Genomic DNA, 11,504 nt, shown 5'->3' on the forward strand with positions numbered 1-11,504 from the left:
TTTTTTTTTTTAAAGGAGTCATAACTAAATGAACGTTAAAAATTTCTTCTTCCTGTTTTTGTGCTTTTCAATATGCTTGTTGATTTTGTTCGAAAAATGACTCAACTTTAGTGAAGTGTTGTATTTTTTGGAGTTCTTGATTAATTAATTTTTATTTTAATTCTTTTGCGATAATTTCCCAGATTTAACAAATAATAACTTTGATTCATTATTTTTGTTATTTGTATTTGTTCCGAAATCAAATTTTCTAAACAAATTCAATATGTGTTTTCGTATTTTTGCATCAAATGTTTGCCATATTTTAATTTGTTCATGCATGCTGGCTTTAATTGAATGTAGAACTGTTTCCTCTTTTTCATTTTCAATTCGTTTTCGTGTTATTCTCACCTTGCATTCTTTGATTTTGCTGCACTTGGCATGCGGCTCAGAGTTCGCTGATTCTTGCTTTAGTTTTTATGTCGAACTTCGTGTTTGAAGGTGCCGGCGGCGACGTCAGCGTTAACAGCTGCTGCTGCGTCAACGACGTCGTTGTCGTTGTCGTTGTCGTCGTCGTCGTCGCTGTCTCTGTCTCTGTCGCGGTCGCTGTCGTCGTGAACATCGTAGTCGTCATCGTTATTGGCGTCGTGTCGTGGTCGTACTATAATGCCTGAGTATGTTTGGTTTTGTGTGTCTGCTGCTGCTGCTGCTGCTGCTGCTGTGAGATTGTATGAGGTTGTGTGTGTGTGTCCGTGTGTCTGTGTGTGTGTGTGTGTTGAGTTGCTGAGTGGAGTCGCGCCATGCCGCATCGGAACGCAACGCAACGCAGCGAGTCGTCGAGTCGTGTCGAGATCGAAGCGTCGAGCGGAAGTGCAGTGCAAGCGGAAGCGGAAGCTTAAACAGTATTTCTACTTAATACTTGGCAGGTTGTGCGCGTAACACATACACACCCACACATACACACATCCATATGTACAAATAAGTAACACATGTACATATATATATAATACATACATACAAGTATATATGTACATAGAAAGTGGATATATAGTGCTTCATAAACTGTAGGGCGGCATTATCTTTTCTCAATTTTTTTTTATTATTTTCCAACACAGACAATGCGCTCAGATTTGAAATAATTTCCACCTATTTATATAAGCTTGAGCCACAATTTTTTTTCTCTTTTTTTAACGTGCAAAGTTTTGAAGCGGCGGCCATTAAAATGAAATTGAAATTTATAATAATACAAGTAATAATATTAATAATAATAACAACAACAACGACAACAGCGGCTATAACAGCAACAACAACGTATTGTATTGTGTCATGAAAAATGTGCCTAAGCAATTGTTGAGAAAATGAGTAAACCAATTCCAGTGCTGGTCTTTAAATTAACGACAATATACATGTAAAAACAACAACAACTACCCTGTGCATTGAAACCAGATTCAAATTTTTGTAAGAGGTTTTGGAAACGAATTCCATTCAAATGAAAGACCAAGAGACGAATAATACTGTGTGTGTGTGGATCGCGACGATAGCCGAGGTGCGTGTGGGATTATGTTGACCCGACATCCTAACGATTTAGAATTGTTTCAGTTTCCTAATCTCTGCATATAGGATTTTCTTGCTCTCAAAATCATTCAAATACCATTGAATTTCCATTTGTTTCTGTGCAGGGGAAATTATGTTTCTGGAGCTCCTTACAGTTGTGGTTCAGTTTTTGAATATTCGAACGAACGACTTGAATGTTTTCAATGGGTTTGGGGCCATGAGAGTCGAAAGTCCTTTACAAAAACAAAATAAAACGTTGCTAGTGGTGAAATAGATTGTATGGTAATTTTATGTCTTCAAGTACAAATCATATTTTTCCAATATTTCCGAAGTTTTTCGGTTCAAGTTTTTCTTTAAATTAAAAAAAAAAAAAACATGAATTCTTTCTCAGTTGAAGTGAATTAGAATTATTGACAATTATTTAATTGTCCGTTTGTTTCGGAACTCCGCACTGTTTTTGGTTTTTGATTATTTATTCCTTACTAGCATTTAAGTTACCAATGGCTCTCGGAAAAATTACAAATTCTTTTACTTTATGTTGATTTGGCGGATAAGGCTTTCCAAACATTTTGGAAAGCTCGTTAAAATGTAACAAATTGTGTAAAACCGACCATACTTATTTATTAGATACTGCAATTATTTAAAAACTGAACGCTCTTCAGTGCAGAAACTTAACGATTCAATTGAGTATTCGCATAGCTTTGGTATAAATTTTGATATTTTAAAGCTTTTTTTTATCCACACTGCTTTCCGTGGCTTGGTTATTGTTTATTTCTAAGTTGGACTCCAAAGGTGTAGACAAAATTATTATAAAATCACTTTATCCTCATACTGGAAGAATGGAAATTTAGAAAATACAAATAATTGTAAGAATTGTTTTTTCTTACTTCGTTGGCAATAATTCACAAATTATATCAACGGCTGCTTCAATTGCTAGTATGGATTATTTTTCTGTTCCAAGCACATTCTAGAGACATTGTGATTACAAAGTCGTCGTTTGTTTAAAAACATAATGCTTGGCTTTGGATATTTTTTAGCTACGAAAATGTAGCGGCAAAACGCTTTTGGTACCATAAATTGCAGAAATTGTTTAGAAATGTGAGAATTTCAAAGATCGGATGCACTTTCGTAGATAAATTATTCTTGACATACAAGTATCAAGTTAACGGATTGACTTCTTTAGTAATTCCATTTTTTCTAAAGTAGTGCAGAGGATATGTGGGATCTTAGCTGGCAGGGAGATTGTAGTTGCATTCTGGGAATATGATGTTTATTGTTTTTGGTCAATTTCGGATCGATGTAGTGCTTTATGTGCCCAAGCCTAAGTCCATTTGGTCAAGCTTGGTGTTCGTTTAGAATATTGTGTCTGATTTGTTTGTTTGCTTAACCCATTTGGAGGCACACATTGCAAACTAATTAAGTACTGAGTACTACTGAGCACTTCAGACTCTACATGAAATGTGTGCTTTTGTGTAATAATGTGCATTTCTTCGATCCATTTTCTTTTAATCTATGTTAAGTGTTTTCCACGCAAACAAATAAATGTTTGTCTACAGAAGTTTTTCGCCTACTTTCTTTGTTTTCTTGAGTGTGAAAAGAGGCGGCATTGAGTGGATGGCCAAGCAATGGTGTAATATTTGTAATGCGGCTTTTAGCTCAGTTCTTAAGCAAATTTTAGCTTCTGCCCTTACCCCCACATACTATATGTTTTGCATATTTTTTAGGTGTTGGTTTAGTCTAGTTGGGTCTATTCCCAAGGAGGCAAGGCAGGTTACGTAATGTTCGAAATTTAATGCATAATAAATTAATTAATTGAAGTGAGCATTTTCTATGAAGTCATTTGTGGGTATTTGAAACGTTTAATTGATAACCAATTCACATTTTAGATCTTGGGCAACTATTCTCTCCATTTAGTGCTGTGCATGTAAAGCTCATCTTCGAAAAGAGATGAAACGTACGCTCTGGCATTCATTTATTTACATTTGCCAATTTTCAATGTTAAAATACCTTTTTCGTATGTTGCTTTCTTGGTTTTGAGAAATTTAGTGTAACTCCCTATTTTTATATTTGCTTTCTCGTTGCTACGTTGCAATGGTTTTTAGAGCTCACGATATTGAAAATAAACCTGCATTGGAATGCTCTAATATTTGGCCTGAAGATCACAGGCTTATGATTGAACAGGAAAATAAGAACTCAATAAATTATTATCGAAATTTTCCATTGTGAGAAAAGTATTGGATGGATTGATACTCTACAGGTATAGGAATTTACAAGTTATACATTCCTAGACTCTTGAGAACTGTTTTCAACTGGCATCATTTTTTGAAATTAGGCTAAACACGTACGTGTACATTGTCTCTTGGCCAATAGTTTTATTTTTTTGACGTTTCATGTATTCTTGGTCAATCGCTTCTCTCTTCTTCTATGCGCCATATATATTTATGTATATTATATCAGCTGTTGGGCAAATGTAAACAATAGAAAGCTGCGTAAGAAATGGAAACTACAACTACGTACGATATCAAGAACTGGACAACGAAATGCCGAACAGATCTGAGAGAATTGTTGTTGTTGTTGCTGTTGTTGTGCGCTGTGTTGCGAGTGTTGTTATTATAGTAGTGTGTGCGCTCTTCTGCTTCCGCTTAGCGCTCGCTGAAAAACTCTCATCAGTTGAAACGATTCTCCACCTTGCTCATTGAAAATCTGTCTGCCTCAGAACTCAAAACCTATCAGGCAACAATAACAAAAGCTAGAAAAACATCGCGAGCAACAACAATACCATGCCGCAACTTTTTTGTTGTCTATTAATAATTTGATGCATTACTACCGTCGCCGTCGCCTTGGCCCCCACATATCCATAATATATGTATGTATATGTATATGTATATGTATATGTATATGTATATGTATATATATACATATAAGTATGTTCATATATTAGGCAATTAGGCAATGTCTTGGGCGGCAATTTGATGTATGAAGTGCAATGCTGCGTTAAATTAACGGCGAATGCCTTGTGCCAAGCCTCATCTACCACCTGACGACGTGTACCAACACAAGCATGTGAGAAGCGAAGATCAATGACGCAAACAAAGCAAAACAATCAAACAAAAAGTGTGTGTAAATAAGGGATTTGAAAGACTAATTGAAATGGGAATTTTTCGAATGCTGAAAAGTTGGCGTCTCTCTTCACACACATTGGACACCTCATAGAACTGCCGCAATAAAGCGAAATTGTGCTTAGCTGTGAAAACTATAAACTATATATCTTCATCCAAATTTCCTAACCCTTTCAACAGTTTCATTCAAATTTACTCTTATTTCGCTTTACTCCAAAGCATCTAAAAAATTATACAAAATATACTTTTTTTTAACTGTGAAAACTATAAGTTATATATCTTTTTCAAAATTTCATCATCGTCCCAGAGACTGTAACACAAAATAATTTCTCGAAGAAGGACATTTAAGAACGGATTTACTCCAAAGCATTTAAAATAATATAAAATATATTTTCCCAACTGTGAAAACTATAAACTATACTTGTACATCTTCTTCAAAATTTCATAACCCTTTTCAGATTGAACATAAACACGAAATAATTTCTCGAAGTAGGACAATTAAATTCGAATTTACTCCAAATCATCTAAAATAGAATAGAACATAGCTTTCCATACAAGTATTTGTCGGACTGTTCTAGGGATCTTTAAATGCTCAATAGCATTCCTGAATCTTCTTGAAATTTAACAAGGCTCCATATTATTCTAGAGCTAAATAAAAGCAAAAGAAACAATTTAAATTTAAATATTCTGTTTAAAATTTAGTTCTGAACCGCATTCAATCATTATTCGTATTACAAGTGGGTTGCATACTAATAATATATTCAATAGCACTCGAAACCAATGCAACAATTTTCTGCTGCTCGAAAGAATGGAAACGGAAATTAATTTCAAGTAAATTGATCAGAATTCAAAATTATGGAAAGTGTTCTAGTTGGTCGAATCCAAAGCAATGCTTTCGAAGCAAGAACTCCGACGAGATTAAGACAATTTTTTGTAGAGGTCTTGCTTTTTCCTCCAGAATTTAAATTTATGTCTATCTGAATAGATTTTGTTTATTCTGTCCTAACATAACTTCATTTGTATTAGGGTCTGAAAAGCCTTATAAACCATCACTCTAATCAACAATTATAAGATACATACCTACTAGGGTACTGGCGACGTGTATACCCTGCATTTAAATAAATTTTGTTGCACAATAGTCACGAGATTATGGCATCAAATAGTTTATATTTCTTTAAATAGTTAAAAAAGTGTACAATTTTGAAACCACACTGGCCCCATCTATACCTAGAAAACATTTCGTTTGTTTGTTTTAGCCAACTTTAATTGGGTCTGAACTATTTGGACCTTCAATATATGTACATACTTGTATATATGAGTACATTTCTAGGTATTAATATATTTTTGGAATTTTGGCTTTGATCCGTTAATCCCTTGGGTACAGGGTATAAGTTTTTAGCGCAGAGAGCATTAGAGAGACATAAATTAAAATAAATATACATGTATACACTCTTACTTCATGTCTGTGTTTTGTTTTTTTTGTTCCTCATTTATAAACAAGAAGAAATCATTTCGGAAACTGCAGAAACAGTAAGGAAATAAAAAAAGTATAAAAAGTATAACACTAACAAGCCTGTGCAAAAACAAGGCAGAATGTAAAATACCCTACACCCGACTAAAGAACGAACACTTTTCTCAGAACTATTCGTTTTGGATGAGAAAGAAAACAAAAGCGCACACAAAGCTTGCAAGTGTGTATAGCTTGTATTGCCGAAATGCAGAGGGGAAATCAACAAAGTAATATTTGCTATATTACTAAAACCCGTGGACTAGGAGAGTCTATGGTCAAAATTTCGTCACAATGGGCTAGCGGCTTTCAAAATTCAGACAGGAAGACTGACGGATATACTCGTACATAGATCCATGTCATGCCATGCTGACCAAGAGGAGGTTCTTGGTTCCTTCTTTTTTCACAAATATAATACACTATTCGTACCCTTCGGATACAGGGTCTAGAATTTAGGGTCGTGGAAAATTCAATAATACCTAGTCTCTGGAGGGGATCTGCCATAAACCATGAAGAGTTTTTGGATTTCTAACAAAGAGATGGTCCAATTGTGATTTAAAAAAGCTCGTGAGCCCGTTCTGTCTGTATATTTGATATATAGTACATAGGAGCTAGAGTTACCAAGTCCAAGAAAAGACTTTATATTTTGCATTCGATGCAGCCATACTTCTCCGAGTTTTTAAAGACGATTTGCTATTACCGGCAGGTGTTACATAGTATTGCACCCTTCCAAATTAGTTAACAACTTTAAAAAAATGTTAAAATGAATTGAATTAGTAATGGAAGCAGATCGGATATATGTATGTATACGAGTCGGACGGTAGCGAAAATAGAATTCAGCTCCTTGAAAAATGTTGTAGAATTAATGTAAATGTAGGCTGAACGTATGTCTACTATAGGGTGGTTCCTACTAAAATTGTCGATACAACTTTAAAAACTACATCTCAAACAGTTCTTATATTGTATATAGTATGTACGAATATATATGTATGTACTTATAGGAGAGAACAAAAATCGAAAGGCAAATGGGGACGCGTGTCGCATATTTGGTCTGCTGTTTATTTCTTCTGGTTCTGTTGTTGTTGCCGTTCCTGTTGTTCGTATGCCTTCTGATATTTGGGTCCCATGTGTATTAAGCTGCAGTTGCCAGAGACAGCAACAACAACAGCAACAACAACAGCAACAATAACAGCAGCAGGAGCGACAACGGCAATGGCAAACGGTGCATAATGGCGAATAATGCGGGCTAAAAACAAAAGTGACGTTACTTCCTTTATTGTCTGACATATCCTCATTGTTGTGGCTGCCATCATCATGGCTGTTGTTGTTCTTGTTGTTGTTGCTGCTCTAGTTTTTGTCCTACTTTAAATGGTCTTTAGGTCGCTAGAGCGCGCGTTAACTCAGTCAACCGGTCGTTGCGGTCGGTCGTTTGCCTGATTTGACTTGCACACACACACACATACACACACACACACATACACACACACACACACATTTACACATATTCATATACAGATAGCTGCCTTGTGCATACAAGTATTTGTTTGATTGTTGTTCGGTTTGATTTGGTTCTGTTTAGTTCAGTGTAGTTGGAGTGGCAGTGGCAGCTTTGCATTCGCGAAGGCAACGGCACGGACAAACATTATTTGAAGCAAAGACGCACACACACACACACACGCACACACACACACCTTCATACAGAGTCCATAGAAGGCCAAGTAAATAGGAATTATAGCTCCATACACCTACATAAGTCAGAGAATGTGAGCCCCATTTTGGGACTGTCTGTACCTTTATTTGCAATCAGTAATTGGGGCGAAACGGGATTTTTTCTGTCTTTTAATATTCGATATTCGACCAATATATACTTGTAAAAGTTCGCATGTTTAAGCATTTATATAAATAGTTTTCGAATTTAAAAAATATATTATATCATTAAAGATTTATATTAAGGACATATAATAGTCGAACTTAGGAATTAATAGGGTAGCCCATAAATTGATATTTTGGAGCAAGACAACCCCGAAGTGGAACTGTTTCTTTCTTAGAACATTCGAGAATTATACAACGGTATATTAGGGTATATTAGTTTTGTGCGAGTGTATATGTAACACACAGAAGGAGGCGTGGCAGACCCCACAAAGTATATATATTCTTGATCAGCATGACAAGCTGAGTCGATATAGCCATGTCCGTCTGTCTGTCTGTCTGTCGGTCTGTCTGTCCGTCTGTCCGTCTGTCTGTATGAACGCAAGGATCTCAGAAAGTATAAGAGCTAGAATAACCAAACTTGGTATACAGATTCTCCTGAGACCGAGAAAGGACGAGTTTGTTCATTTTTCCCGATGCACCCCTCCAATCCCCCCCTATTTACGATTATCTATAACTCCCGTAATTCTTGGAATTTTGAAGACACATCCAGTTAGTAATTATATATCTGTATACCAAGTTTCATGATGATAGGTTGATCAGAAAGAAAGTTATAGCCATATAACCATGCCCAATGCACACATACATACATATGTACAAGTACACAAACACGCATAGACACGATTCTGATGTAAATGTATATATGCATGTATGGAATATTTTATATTTAATTTAGTTAATTAATTAAATTAATTTAATTACATTAATTAATTCTTTTAATTAATCATTTCTTTTTTTGTGGGGTGGTACAGGGTATTTAAGAGTTGAGCCTGCTCGAATTTAGCAATCCTTTCTTGTCCAATTTGAAATATATTATATTGTTAAAGATTAAAAAGAAATCTCTTTCAACCAATAAACAATTTCCTGTGCCACAAAAATCTCATTCAGCTTAAAAGCTAGAGATTTGATTAAAAACACAAACAACATTTTTCAACATAAAAACAATTGTTGGAATTTTTCTCAGTAATGTTCATCGATAACATTATTTTCATATTTCGTATAATACAAATGCCAACTTGACACAAATTCAAAATTAAATTTTTCGGAAAACATATTTTGCTGAGTTAAATCTTAATTTGTGAGTCAAACGAAATTAAAAAATTCGATTATTATATATATATATATTATCATATATATGTATATTCGACGCAATATTCTTGTTTCAAGCGTTAAGCGTGTACAGCTTGTGTTTTTATGGAGTTCTTTAATAATATTTTATTACTTTTTATTATATTATTTATTATTATATTTATTTACTTAACACAAAGAAGAAAAGAGAAATAAACTGGAACTGGCAGATTAAGTGTTGTGTGGAGTCTGTTTGGAGGAGAAGTTCGAAAAGTGAACTTTCTCGATATTCTGTATCGAATTCAGGAAATTATAGGGTAGCATGTAATTTGATATTTTGGAGCGAGATAAAGTCAAAAACTCCGCAATAAATAATTCCAAAGCTGAATTGCAATTACAGTAAAAACTCTCTTAATGGACATCCCACTTAGGTGGACCCTTTTTCTGTGTACCAAGTACTTAACAATCCCCTTAAGCGTACTCTCCTCTTGGGCGGACAAAAGTTCGTTGGCCAACTTTGTGTCCGGCCAAGAGAGGTTTCACTGTACATTCAAACTTAAAGCTGACATTTTCGTAGCGACAGCAGAAGTGAAGCTCCAGCGACGCACACATACACATGTACGAGTACCTAGGAATTATAAGGTCTTGCGAACAACTCCATGAAGTACGAAATAAAGCAACAATATAACATGCAGAAAAAAAATGAAAAAACTAGGAAAGAAGGGAAATGTGTTGTCTACATAAACGCTGTCTAACCAACATTGCACGAGGCTAGCTTACGACAAAAGAAACAACAACAATGTTGCACACAACTTGCACTCCAGCGTCCTGGCGCTCAAGAGTATGCTTCGATAAGTGTGAATGAGCGAAAGCACATAACGACGCGACGATGTGCTAACTTATTTAGCCTTACAAGTACAGCACATACTATATATGTATGTACAATTACTGCAATGACGACAACGAACTCGATAATGGTGTTAACGATGATTGCGAAGGGGTTGATGATGCCACTGGATGAGTTGGAAAGGCGTACCTATTTAGAAATTAGGTAAAAGGAGAAGTGTTCGACGATTCCTTCAAGCTGAGAGTGAACTTTTTGTTTGCTGGGAAGTTATTTAAAAGGCCTCTCTGTTCTATACCTTTATTTTGCTAATTTTAGGAAGGGCTGAAATCCCTCTTACCTATAATTAACAAATAGATCATGATAATGCCGTATTGTCTAGAAACTAGGAGAGTCTGTTAGACCCTAACATAGATTTGCACAAACCTCTTTGCCAATCAGCTTTCGTATTACTATTTTGTAAGACAATATGTTAATCTATCATTCGTTCAAAGAGTAAGAACTCCATAAATACAAGTAGGTTTTTCTTTGCTTTCACTGAAGTTTTCTACACATTTTCTAAAGTGGAGTCAAGAGCAATTGAGAAACAAATGTTTCAATTTAGTTTTTTGCCTTTATGCTCCTTAAATTCATTTCAATCGAGGAGAAATGTTAATTCAAAACACGATATATTAGAATTATAGATATTTCTGGTGATTAAAATTAAGTTGAGCTTGTTGTTTGGCATTTGTAGACAACACATTCTTGCTAATTGCTTGTGGAAATCGAAGAGCTCCTAGTACCTTGTAATGTAACGACCTATGCAGACAGCCCAACAAGCATGGATAATTTATCTCTAAGGTTCACTTGGTTAGGTTGTTGAAGAGGCCCGTTTTAGTTGGGTTCGGCATAGTTGGGCATACGATGCATGTGAACATTCCATAAACCAACAACTAAGACAAGTAAACCAAATTTAATTACGTGGCTTGGCAGTCTTTCACACAAGCACATACTACTACTACTATATAGGCAAAGGAACGTGGGACAGCGGCAATGGAAGCTACTTGGCCAACTAAACCGAAACGGAACATACCAAGTACGAGTATACAGCGATAAATCGGGACACTTGTTACTTAGTGTGTGTGTGTGTGTGTGTGTGTGCAAGGCATTACACAATATTTATTTTATGGCATGACTTTTCATACAAGCGCCAATTTATGTCGTCGCCAACCCTCGAAGCTAGCCGTCATCGCCATCGCCATCGCCATCGCCCTCACCTTTGCCGTCCTTCCCTCCCATATGCCCATATGCCCATATGCCCATATGACCGACATTTGCACGTCAGAAGCCAAAGTCTGGGCGTCTTCGACTATTGTCTTGAGAGAAGGCTCTTCGCAACTCTTTCATTTCCTCTCTTCGTCTTGCAGTCGCTTGTCTCTCCTTCTGGCTGGCATGAAAACGAAAACAGCAGAAATAAAATCGGGCACACTAGTCGGCCCGGAAGTATATAAGAAGCCGCCGTTTGTAC

The sequence above is a fragment of the Scaptodrosophila lebanonensis genome, unplaced genomic scaffold (assembly GCF_003285725.1).
Source record: "Scaptodrosophila lebanonensis strain 11010-0011.00,11010-0021.00 unplaced genomic scaffold, SlebRS2 tig00000096-arrow-pilon, whole genome shotgun sequence".
Lineage (NCBI taxonomy): Eukaryota > Metazoa > Arthropoda > Insecta > Diptera > Drosophilidae > Scaptodrosophila > Scaptodrosophila lebanonensis.